The following is a 12,966-nucleotide window of genomic DNA, read 5'->3' as shown; positions in this document are numbered from 1 at the left end:
CTCAATCGTGCCAAACTTTTAACACCTGCCGGTAACCTGCGGCTTTCCAGGAAACGCTGCCCTTCCTTTGGCAGTTACAGGATCTCTTTCCTGCTGCTCTGGGCCCATAACCTGTTAGCAGAGCTGCTCTGGGCAGCGTTATGGCACGATAATCTTAAGGGAGAATAAAAAGTCGACACACATATCTCATTCCTGACGGAGGACTCTACCACTACACTTCTCCAGTCCATTCACAGAGTCGTTGCATGGCAAGACATGGATAGAGAGTGGGCGGAGCCTTTTACCGTCATTTTATTACGACGCAAAGTACAAACACCTGTGGACACACAATCCAACACCTCTAAACCCATGAGAGCGATATAGAAACATTTAGCTTTACTCCGGTCTCGTGGAAACAAGTCGCTCGTTTCTGACGGCGTCTGATCAAAACGACTGACTGAGAGACTCGCTCATCTGAAGTTCTCAGACTTTCAGCACAGAAACAGAAATCTACAATTTGTTCCTCACAACAAGAAAACTTTGAAAACCATTCATATTTGTAATATTTTTAATGTCTTTATTTAATTATTTGGCGTCACTGTATCTCTCACTGTTTTTCCCCTTTAATCGGTATTTCTTCCTATGTGTTTAATTATACACACCCATCTTTGTCTGTATGATAATTTTACACTACAGTTGTATGATGCTGGTGGTCGTTAAAAGTTTCTGTTGAAATAAAGTTGGAGGTAAAAAAAAGATGCATTATATCTGTAATACTTGGTTTGTTCCAGCAGCGACTCACAGTCACTCATTTCAGTTTCAGTGGACAGCAAACACTCTTTCCATTTAACATACCAGATGTTTTTTGTATGGTGGAAAGCATCTCTGTGCCCCGCCCACTAAGCTTGTCACACGTGAGCACACGTGAAGAACCATCAGTGGTTCAGTCTGGACTCATCAGAATCTTAAAAAAAAATAAATCAAAGTGAGTCACAAACTAAAAACATTTTTGCTGAAAAGTTTTTCCTCCAAATTCAGAGTTGTGCATACGTCACAGGACGACGTCAGCATGGAGAGGCTGAGCGTTTGGGACGTGTTACAGCAGTAAAAACAGCAGCTGCAGTTTTCATAAATTCAGTTTTATTTCTGTTGTTACACATTCAGGCTTACAAAATAAAAGCAGCACCACTGGCAAGCTTTTATTGTGAAATAGCAACAGCAGGAAATATTTCACAGTAACTACGTAAAGGTCCAGTCAGGCAGCTCAAGCTCGAGCTGGCTGGTTCCAGGTCCAGCTGCCGGTACTTCTACAGGTTCTGCTCTGGTTCAGGGTGCTCAGAGCTCCTGGTGTGAGGACTAATCCAGTTCATATGGGCTAAACAGACCACACACCTGTTGCCGCAAGGCGTGCACTCTATGAGGCACCACCTCCCTCGCGGTCTTTGTAGAGTTCTGCAAGCTTCCGAAACTTTGGCCCCCACTCACTCAGGAAGTGGTAGCTCTGCTCCGACTCCAGCGAGGTTAACGAGCTAAACGAGCTCAGCGACACAGCAGCTGACCCGCTGCCCTCCAAAGCGTACGTCTGCACAGAGTCAAAGGGTGGTGCCGTCATGTCCAGGTTGGCCTCCCGGAGCCGGTCCTCGATGAACTCCTGGAACAGTTGGTGTTTATCTTCCCTGGATGGCGGGGGCTCAGGGGCGGTGACATGGTAGCTCCGTTTGGTCTCGTTCAGGTGTCTCAGCGTGAACATGTCGAAGGCCTCGGTGTCCTCCTCGCCACCGCCCTCATCGTCATAACAAACAATATTCTCACGAACATCTCGCTCATCGTCAATAATCAGAGGCTCCTTCCTTCTGCGTCTGATGGCCCCTGTTACCATAGCGACACCTAAGGGCAGACGAAGGGGTGGAGTCATCTTAAAAAGTTTACAAGGCAGAGGTGATGGCGGCAAAGTCAAGTAATTTTAAATGAAGTTCTGCAGCACGACCCTGGATGTGGAAGTTTTCATCTTCCTGAAAGTGACATGGGTTCAGAATTCCACACACACAATATCAGAATCCTACTTTACTCCTTGTGTGATATTTGTTGTTGTTCTCTGCACTGGTAGAGTTGTTTGCTTCCCTGCTACAGACCAACGAACAGCTTCCAGCTATCTTCATAGATAATTGGCAAGCCTTCTGGAGGAAACCTGGTCTTGCATCCATCCCACTTTGGATGGAGCAGCTCTTATTTCTAGAAATATGGACAAATTTATTAAACCCCCCAAAATATGACTATCCAGAGTTGGGACCAGGAAGCAGAGTTGCAGTCTTACACGCCTCTCTGCAGCTTCTCTCCTCCTGCTACCCCCCAAACCCATCTCCATAGAGACGAGCATTAAAAGGTCGTCTGTTGTAACCCTTTCTATGTCAGAAATTCTCCAAAGACCACTACAGGTTTTCTTATGCAGCGTCTGACTGGCAGCTGATTCGATCGTTTTCACAGACCCCACCAAACCCTGACAAGATGGTACAGGTGACGCTGAGAACAGCTGGTCGGGGTAATGTTCCTGGCAGACACGTGAAAGCTGAGCCCGTCAGTGTCCCAATGAAGTCATCATCATTTATAGAGCACTCCACAGCTGACACAAAATGCTCTACACTGGAACTAAATAATAAAAAACAAACATAAAATATACCCAATAAAATAAAAAACAGGAGAAAAACTAAAAGCTCGCTGCTTTCAGGTGACTTCAGATTTGGTTCTAGTTTCATCAGTTTGATGATCTACTCCAGCTTCAGCTAGTTTTTTTATTCTACCTCATGGACAGAGGTTCTGGATCAGCTCTAAGCCAACCAGGTTCTACTTCTTGTTTCTGACTTTACTGAGTTTAACTTGAAGAGGCGCGACGTTGTCTCAGGTCATACCCAGCAGTGTGAGGAGACCGGTGAGGAGGACAACAGCGGCGAGGCTGAGGCCTTCTGGCAGCAGCAGCGCTGACATCTCCTGGACGCAGCTGCGACGATTTCCATGAAGATCGCACTCGCAGACGGTGACGGTCAGCGTGTTGGTGCTGCTGAGAGGCGGAGTCCCGCAGTCTGAAATCACCACCGGCAGGAAGTAGAGCGGCCGCTCCCGCTGCAGGAACCCGGCCCGCCACGTCAGGACAGACGCCGTGTTGTCTGAGGACAGACAGACAGATCGACGTCATCACCAGCAGCTTTTAAGGTGGAACACAGAGTGCTATCTAAGGGGGTGCCATGCCAAGCAAAGAACTAAAACGTGTGGGAGGAGCTACAGCGAGAAGCTCATGGATGATTGGCAGCTGGAGATCCTGTGAAGGTTTTTGCTTTGTGGTAATGGGTTAGAAAGAGATGGCACCGCTCAGTGTGTTCGCTGAAACCACGAGGGACAAACACACACAGACGGGACAACGTGGGACACCAACCGGGCGGTCCGCTGAACCGACAGGTCACACAACTCAAACGGGCCGTCCTCCACACAGTCCTCACTCACAAAGTCTCTCCAAAGGGAATATTACGGCTAACGGGCGGATCCTGTTTCAGTGCAGGTAGCCACCAGTGAACAACAAGGACAGGCGGTGCATGACGTCAGCTTGTTAACATAAAATTCACTGTTGCAGCACTAAAGTGATCCCCTTACACCCAGTTTAAGGGCCCTTATTTTCCTCATGAACCAATGAGTGACAGGTTCCAATGTGACTACCAGCCACAACATCACTGACACAGGAGGCGTTAAACCTTAAATTCAGGCTGGTCCATGTACACCACAGAGCTGCTCTGTTTCATTGAAGTTATCTTTGGTTTTAAGGTGGACTGCACAGTTCTGCTGTATACTGATTAAGGTGGACTGTACCGTTGTTGTCTCTCAGGACGAAGCTTTGGTTCCAGGCAGCCTTGGCAGCCAAAGAAAACAGGAAGTGATGTCCATTCTTGGCTTCATCCAAATCCACGGCGCTCAGCGTCACAATGATCTAAAGGTCAAAGGTCAAACAGAGGCAGAAAATCAGAAGCACATCCAGTCACCAACGCTCATGTGACCTGAGAAGGGACTTCTGGATCCATCTCAGTAACAGATTACAGAGATTTCACAGACGATGCTCATTAAATAACGGATATCAGTGACATCACAGCCACAGCAGCTGTATTTACCTGTCTGTCTACACACCTGCTCACTCGCCTTCTGCTCACTCGCTCACCTTTCTGTGAACACCTGTCTGTAAGCCACAAGTGAGCCTCACCTGTCCCGGCTGGGCGTCCTCACAGACGGATGTCTGGTACTCGACGGGAAAGCTCGGAGCGTTGTCATTGACGTCTGTCACAGAGACCAGAACCACGGCTTTGCCCACCTGAGAGTGATCCACTGAGACAGACACACCTGTCAGATACACCTGCTGCTCGCAGGAAGACAAACTGATGTCATGTGACTTACAGCTCTCTGTGGCGAGCACAGTGATGTTGTGCAGAGCGCTCAGCTCTCTGTCCAGACGTCTGCTCGTCCGGATCACGCCTGATTGTCTGTCAATGTCAAAGTAGTTCTCCACGTCCGACTTCCTGTCGATGGCGTACCTGCAGAGGAGCACAGGTGTTGTCTTTGCGTTTTGGTGGAAATGTGTTTGCAGTGATTTTACCGCCTCGCGTCTTACCTGATGGGACAATTTGAGGCGTCGGGGTCGTGAGCTGAAACCGATCCCACCTCAGTTCCCACCGGCGCTGCCTCTGAAACCGCCATCTGGCTGATGCGGGGGGAAAAACACGGAGGCTCGTTCACGTCCTCCACCTGCAGCCGGACTGTCGCCACGTCGCTGAACGGCCCAGCTGACAGAAAGCGGGTGTCCATGTAGCGATTGGATGCCTCGACGCGTAAAGCGTAGCTGGTCTTGGTCTCAAAGTCCAGAGTCTGAGGAGGAGGGAGGACATGACATCACAGGTGCCTCTGAGTGCAGGCTGTTCTCCCTGGAGATCCGAGTACTTCTGAATATTTAGCGTAACAAAAACGCCACGATGCATTAACTGTTTCTGAAGCGCTGTGGATGCTCCTACAAAGCTGAGCCGCCTGACAGCACACCAACAGATGTTTGAGCTGCACCTCATCAAGAGGGGCCTTCATGGGAATGGAGGCCAGAGCTATGACAGAGTCTGTGCACCACGGTCCAGCTTACAACATTAGAAACGTCACATTGGCAGCAAATAGGAAAAGAACTACAGCGTAATTATTAAGAGAGCTGCGAGTCAGACGAGAACACGGCTCTCCAACGTAATCAGAAGGTAAAAACCTCAGGAGCTTATTTCACCTACAAACTCAAATCAGTTATTTTCTGTATAAAGAAAACTGAAGCTACCAGGATGTTTCTGCCGTCTTACACATCCTGCTGGCGTTTTCTCTGCATCGCTAAAGAACAGAAATTATATCCTGCTGCATTTAGTGTTCATTAACATGAAATTTACCAGTAAGGGAAAGTGACTTTTAATCAAACTGCTGAATGTTTCAGTCACAGCACAGAAGCTGCTCTCATAAATGTGTTAAAAGATGGTCACCTGAAAACAGACCCCGTTACTGTTACACCTCAGTACAGGTGAGAACTCAGGTGTGCTTCTCAGACAGGTAGAAGGCAGGAATTAGCTCCATGCCTCATGGAGGCTCGAGGGTCAGTCCTCCAGTCCATTATGTCATGAATGCAGGGTGGGTTACACAGACGAGTTGGCTCTGTCACAAAAAGACCTTTTTGTGGACAGTTGGCACTTTAACAGAGACAAGCCTGAGATGTTTTATGTGTCCAGCAAGACTTGAGAGGCTTATTCGTGTGTACAGGGATGACGATGCTCTACTTACTGGCTTCCTCTAAGGCTGGAAAGACGGCTGCAGTTAGAAAACAGAGCACATCACTCCAACTCCCTGTCTTAGCTTCCAAGAAGTATTGCTAATGGTTTAAAAGTCGGAGGATGGCTCAGGCCCTGATGTATCTGACTTCATATCAGCAGGGCTTTCAGTTAGTGGTGCCCAGATCTGAAACTACACACGGGGAGATGATTTATCTGCTGCCCACCGCTGGAGCCAGCGACACATGGAGGTCAGACTGACCGAAGCTGGAAACCTATCTACTTTTGTTCTCCTTTGTAAGTCATGTTACTGGGTTGAATAAACTAGCGTGGCCATCAGTAAAACGTGGTCATGCGATTATGTGAAGGTGACACCCACATTTATTCTCATTGTGCTGGAACAGACACGACTGCTGACAGAAGAGAACAGAAAGGAAACCTTTATCTGAGCGATGAATCTAAAATCAGAACAATAAAAAAAATGTCATCTGCAAGAGACGCAGCGAGCTAAATTTAAACAGCTGTGAGCAGCTGCCGAGCAGCAGGGACGTCCTCTGGGACGCACACGAGGCCAGTGCTAACGCGATGATGCAACGATCACAGGGACGCGTCCCGAGAAGACTCGGAAGAGTTCACAGTGGACAGAAACATCAGAACCAAAAACTGGAGATTTCTGTGACCTACAAACAATCCAGAACCTTGATCAGGATGACCAGTCCTTCCTGTGTGTGGGGGTCTGTGAGCATCCTGAAGGTTCCCAGTCCATCCCCGTCCAGGATCCTGTAGTCCATCTCAGCGTTTGGACCCGCGTCCGCATCCAGAGCTTTGATCTTCGCGACCACTGCTGACACCAGTGTGGATTCTGGGACGCTGAACTGGTAACTCTCTGTGGGTCACAGAGGATGAAGCCTGAATGAGTGCCTGCAGCGCCCCCTTCAGTTCAATTCAATTCTTTATTGTCTCTGGGGAAATTAGTGCAACAGCAAGCGCAGTCACAGCGGGGTATGTGTTGTGAACAGGACCCAGAAGCAGGGAGAGGTCAGGTGAACAAAAAAACGAGCCTTTATTTGGCTGGTGGCAGGAGATAAACATGAAAACTATGAGAGACTATGGTGGGGATCACAGATGACCTGACAATGAAACACAGAAAACAGAGGACGTAAATACACAGGAGGTGATCAGGGGAAGTGGGGACACATGGGGAAACAGCTGACACAATGGCTGTGTCCCAATTCAGGGTCTGCAGCCTCAACGATCCTCAAGGGCCGCGTACTCAAAGACCGCTAAGGCTGGAAGTGCGTGGCTTGTGAAATGGGACGGTCTAGCCTCCGTTGCGCTGCCCAGGTTGCCTAGCAACCATGATACTAACAGCTGGAAACGTGTCATACAGCTGTGTTTGACAGAAATGAAGGAGAAAATCTTTTGTTCATTTGTTTGTTTCTACATGAGCTTTGATCATTCTCTGTGAGATTAAGCTCAGCTATTGAACGGCGTATATTTTAAAGTAAAGGCTTTAAAACCAAGTTAGTACAAACGTCACTGATGTCACATGACTTTGCCGACATGTGGCCAACAGCAATGTTTAAGGTTCTTCGTTATTAAACATTTGCACAGAAATAAGTGACATCATATTCAGTACTTACTTAAAGTTTACTCATCGGGCGCCCCTCATCCGCCGTTTTTTTCGGCAAAATTATCCACACCCACCGCCGCGCTATGCATTCTGGGATATGGTGGGCCACGAAGTCTAAACCACCACGTCCTTAAAATTCAGGGGAATGAAGGACGCACTTGAGGGCTGCATTTCGAGCAGCCTTTGAATTGGAACAGCCTTCGGCGCGTCGCTGTGACGTAATCGGCCTTAAAATGCGGCCTTTAAGGCTGCAGACCCTGAATTGGGATACAGCCGAGGTGGAAAGTCACAATGAACAAGAACGCACCAGACTCTTTCAAAATAAAACAGGAAACATGGAGACGTAGACATGACAACACAATACACAGCCCTAAAACACATGAAAGACAAGAAACTGAATTTAAAAAACTCATGAGACAGATGATAATAATGGCAAACCAAAACTCAACTAAACCTTAAATAAGAATAACAAAGGAACTTATCATACAACCTTAACATAAGAGACTCAAAAATACAAAATAAAGCACTGGGTCAGAGAGGCAGCCTGTGACCAGTGCAACAATGAGAATAAACAAAACAATAATAAAAAGCCACAAGACATTTATTTTCCATTAAGAAGACAGGTTGCAGTCGGGATAAAAGAAACCAGGAGTCTTTGGTCGTCCTCACAGGTACTCTAAAACAACGGCCAGAGGGCAACAAGTCAAACTCAGTGTGAAGTGGATGGTTCAAACGGTTAACAGAATGAGCCTTCCTCAGCACATGCTTGTTACAAATGGTCAAAAGTCCGTCTTGCCAAACGCCCTGAGAGTTCGCTGCAAGTTTTTACCCAAAGTCCCAACCGATTCTTGTTCTTCAGAGTCATGTTACCAAACCAAGCAGATAAATGATTCAATAAAACTTCTGTAAAACAAGGACAAAATTTCAGATAAGACATTAAAAGATCTCATTTGCCTTAAAAAGAACAGTTTTTGCTGAACTTGTTTGGTAGTGGCATCAGCATGAGGCTCAAAACACAGTTTGTGGTCAAGAACAACCCTAAATACTTGTAACACTCCGCAATCTCAGGACATCATGTTGGAATAAGGTCACGACGCTCTGCAGGCTCACTGTTAAAAATCCAGCAGGCAGAGGGAGGAGCTGTGATTTCTAAAGAAACTCTGTTAGGTTTGAATCCAGAAGGACAGGAAAAGGAGAGAGTCAAATATCAATGAACAGGTGTTAACAGGATGCTCTCAGGTGAGACTCACTGCGGGGGAAGCGAGGTGGGTTGTCGTTGACATCAGTCAGCATCACAGTGACCGTTGTGGTTCCTGACAGACCTCCCATCTGACCAATCATGTCTTTGGCCTGGATGACCAGCAGGTAATGGTCCCGCAGCTCCCGGTCCATGTCGGGCAGGGCTGTACGCACCACACCTGCAGACAGGTGAGACATTCATAATTGATCCACATGCTGACATTAAAAAGGTCACAGGTGTTGTGCGGCGCCGACACAAACCGATGTGAACGTGACATCATGTGGCCTCATTTACACACAGTAAATAAAGCGGCTTCAGGCGAAGAGGCCGAAGCTGCTTTAATCCGCTTTAATCTGCTGCAATCTGACTACATCTGATGTGTGAAGCAGCAAAGGAGGATTCAGAGAGGAGGCGTGACCGTGTCACCTTCAACACGAAGGTGGTTACAGACAACTCTGCAGCCAAACGCTCATGGGTAAAGTCAGTCATGGTCTGTAGCAGTTTAATCCCAACTGGTCGTGGCGTCACCAAGTGCTCTCTGCGTTTCACAGCCACACGCTCACCTGACTTTGGCTCCACAGAGAAATATGGCTGCCCCTGCAGGATGCTGTAAACCAGGTGGGCGGAGTTTCCATAGGTCGGATCATCGGCGTCTGTCGCCACCACGGTCAACACAGACGTACCTGTACAAAATCAAACTTTATTCAAACAGCGTCTCGTAGAAACGCTGTCAAACCTAAATTTGGATTTGCTCCAACTAGTGAATTCTGAGATGGTGTCTTCATAAAACAAACCAAGGGACTTAACTGAAGTCTTAACGTTTCAGGATCAACACTAGTGAGCATGTGCAATGGGACCAACAACAGGAGACTCACCTGGAGGACAGAAAACCTATCCAGGTGTTTCACAACAAGAACCTGCTCAGCTCTGGTTTGTACATTGCCTGTTCAACCTCAGACTTTCACATTAAAAGCCTGCATGACATCAGGTTTTCACGTTACAAGCAGAAGTCTATGAAAATGGCTTCTGCTTGCTGAATCGCTGCTGATCTAATTCACGTTCAGCTGAGGTGACTTCAGTGCAGATAGAAACGAGTGGACTGTAAAAAAGCTAACTCCACTCACACATGAAATCTGCCTGTTCACACGGGACTATGTGAAGACAAAAGCTGGTTCTGGACTCACCTACAGGTGACCTCTCAGCCACCCGGGCCACATACGGTCCATCCAGGAACTTGGGCTCGTTGTCGTTGATGTCCTGGACCTTGATGATGAACTGGGACTCGGGTTCGAGCGGCAGGTTGGTATTTCGGTCTCGAGCCTGAGCTCTCAGTGTGTAGTACGCCTGCTGTTCCCGATCCAAGCTTTTGGTGGTGTGTATGTCTCCGGTGTCCTCATCAATGGAGAAGATGGACATTGCTCCTTCGCCACTCAGGACGTACCTCACCTGTCCGTCACCTTTATCCAGGTCAGAGTGGAGCTGCAGGAAACCAGTTGAGTACAACAAATATTTCTTATTGTTATTTTCGAGAAAATGAACCTTCAAAGGTGGAGCTCGCCGTGAAACAAAGCAAATGTGCCCGTTTCACTTTAAATAAGCATCACCTGTTTCACTGTTTTGACCTTTGAACTGCACAATCAACAAACTGGTGTTTTTATGCCACATTTCTTACTACAAGCCTGACTCAGTGCTGCTAACATTCACACAGTACAATGGACAAGTAAGAGCTCAGTATACGCCAGGGATTAAACCATCAACCTCCCAGTTAGGAGACGTCCCACTCTTACTCCTGAACCACAGCCACACTGTACCAGGTTCACCAGGTACATCCATCCACACCATAAACTCAGAGTGGAGTTCCTCCTGATGTCCTTTAGTTCCCTCACTCTGTTCCCTTTCGTCTTTGGGCTTTCTCCAAATGAACGCTTTCCAAATACCAGTTTGATATCCGATGTTCTTGGAAAAGTCCTAATCCAGTACCCAGAAGAACTTCCTGATTAAAGTTTGTCATATTTTTAATCCACTTTAGATTCAGTAGAATTACCGCTAGTTTTATGTTTCTTAATTTTTTTCCCTGAAGAATTTTGTTTATTCATTATTGGTTTCTGTTTGGACTTCTGGGTCTGTGACATGCTTAAAGTTCTCATCCAAAACAAAAGTATGAGCTATGAACTGCTGCTGGGAACAAAAACGAGTTTCTGTTCTGGTTCAGAGACACTTTAAATCTGCTGCAACAAAGCTGCACAGAAACATCTCCTTCGCACCGACACATCTGAACCCCACATCTATGATGCAGAGCCAGGACGTAGGCCCGGACCGGTACGGGCACCTGCACGGGCACCTGCACGGGCCCTGGGCCTGGAGCCGTCATTTAAACTAAATCTGTAAATCTACAGTTCGTACCTTTCCGATGTAGAGCGGCTCGTCTCCCGTGTACTCCTCCAGGACGAAGAACTGGTTCCACACCCAGCTTCTCCTCCTCCTGCTCTGGGTGGAGTAGACACCCGCTCCCCCTCCTCGTGTTCTTGCTGACACCTGAAGGAGGGCCGTGGAGTTCAGCGTCATTGCCCCGCAGCCGGACGTCTCCCACAGGGAAAGGATGATTACAGTGAGCATGCTCGGGAGACGCAGAAAGCTCATCTCTGAGGTTAACAGGCGTGGCCAGCAAAAAGATGTCAGTGGCAGGAGCTGCTGGCGGGATCGTTTGAGCCAAAGAGAATGAAAGTTTACGGTAAGCACCTGTCCTCTCTTTTAATATTGATGATGTCATTAAACTCTATCAGGGCATGAATGAGTTCTCAGCTCACTTTGAATTTTTAACAAAATCCTGAGACAAATGAATCAAAATGTAACTCAGTCATTTTCCAATGATCAGTTTGGTAACATTACTGCGATGTAAATGAGCTCAGTTTGAAGGATTTATCTCAGAGTGCTGCTGCAGAGCATCTCTTTGTGTTACCCTCTGAACTTTTTATGAAGCAAACGTACAACGTTGGAGAAGTGTGATTATAGAAACATATTTTAGCCCAGTTTAAAGGATTTTGTTAATCTGAAGCTCCTCTTCATCCCGTTAAATCTGCTCTAGTAATCTGAAAGCACTCTCCTCACTCTTAAATCTGCTGTTTTTGCCAACTCTGACCTTAAATACACAAACCAGCAGTCTTACCTTGCAGCTGCTGATCGGACCGTCCCCTGTGGATCTGTAGGTTATTGACAGCAATTGCATCAGATGACGATGACTGATTATTGATGAAAGAGTAGCAGCAGCTCCGACGCTCTATCCCTCTCTGCCACTCTCTGTCTGTCACACAAACCCCGCTCCCTTTGAGGAGGGGGTGTTAGGCTCCGCCTCATCAGCAGGGGGGGAGGAGTCAAATGACTTGGACCGAGGACGGCAGCTTCTTCATGTGTTGTTTTAATGAACATCTTCTCAATAAGTGCTCCTCAATAAGCCTGAACACTTGTAATGAGGACTTTGTCATTTTGAAGTTTTTACGGGTTTTTGAACCCTGCCGAGTTTCTGTGTTGGACGGAGATGGAGCACAAACGTTATCCCTGCAACTTCTAACCCTCCAGGTTTCCTCAGCTCACCGTCATGCAACATTTTCTCCTCCCATTACAAAAATCTTCATTGTCTGAAACTCCTCCTGCTCCTCTTCCTCACAGTTTCTCGCTGACATTTACAGAGATATTTTTGGAAGAGATCATTTTTAATAGGAACAAGTTCCTAACAAGGATAGATCACAGCAAAGCATTCCTCAAACATGTTCATTTAAGTGCTGTATGTTTGTCCCAGGTCTCTAGAGCAGCTTTGTATGATTCACAGTTCAAAATGATCCTTCTGATACTGACTCTCCACTCAGTTTCTTCTGACTGAAGGTTTGGACAGGTGGGTGGGGCTGCTGTGCCTGAGATGGCCACATAAAGATTAGAGATGGACCGATCCGATATTACGTATCGGTATCGGTCCGATACTGACCTAAATTACTGGATCGGATATCGGAGAAAAATAAAAAATGTAATCGATCCATTAAATATCACGAAAGCACCTCACAAAACTTGCAACACGCCGTAACTCGCCTCAGAACGTTAGCACGTCGGAGCAGTATGCATCACGTGATAGAGCGGCTGTGGCATGCGGGACCTGTCGGTGGTCTGGATAGCATGTGGAGCTTCGCTAGCAACCCGGCATTTCATCTCCGACAAAGTTATCCCGAGAGAAGTAAAGCAAGTGTGTAAGTCCATCTCTGAATGTTTGTAAAGCATTCCTGCGTTAAGCTTAACAAGCGATATAT

At 47.1% G+C, this 12,966-nt stretch overlaps 1 pseudogene; it reads right to left on the bottom strand.

Moving 5' to 3' along the window:
- Nucleotides 1-1,146: 1,146 nt before the first annotated feature.
- On the bottom strand, nt 1,147-12,632 carry LOC113011094 (cadherin-7-like; annotated as a pseudogene).
- Between the last annotated feature and the right edge of the window lie 334 nt (nt 12,633-12,966).

The sequence above is a fragment of the Astatotilapia calliptera genome, chromosome 18, assembly GCF_900246225.1.
Source record: "Astatotilapia calliptera chromosome 18, fAstCal1.2, whole genome shotgun sequence".
NCBI lineage: Eukaryota > Metazoa > Chordata > Actinopteri > Cichliformes > Cichlidae > Astatotilapia > Astatotilapia calliptera.
The sequence above is the reverse complement of the archived record's forward strand: the minus strand, read 5'-3'. Positions and strand labels throughout refer to the sequence as shown.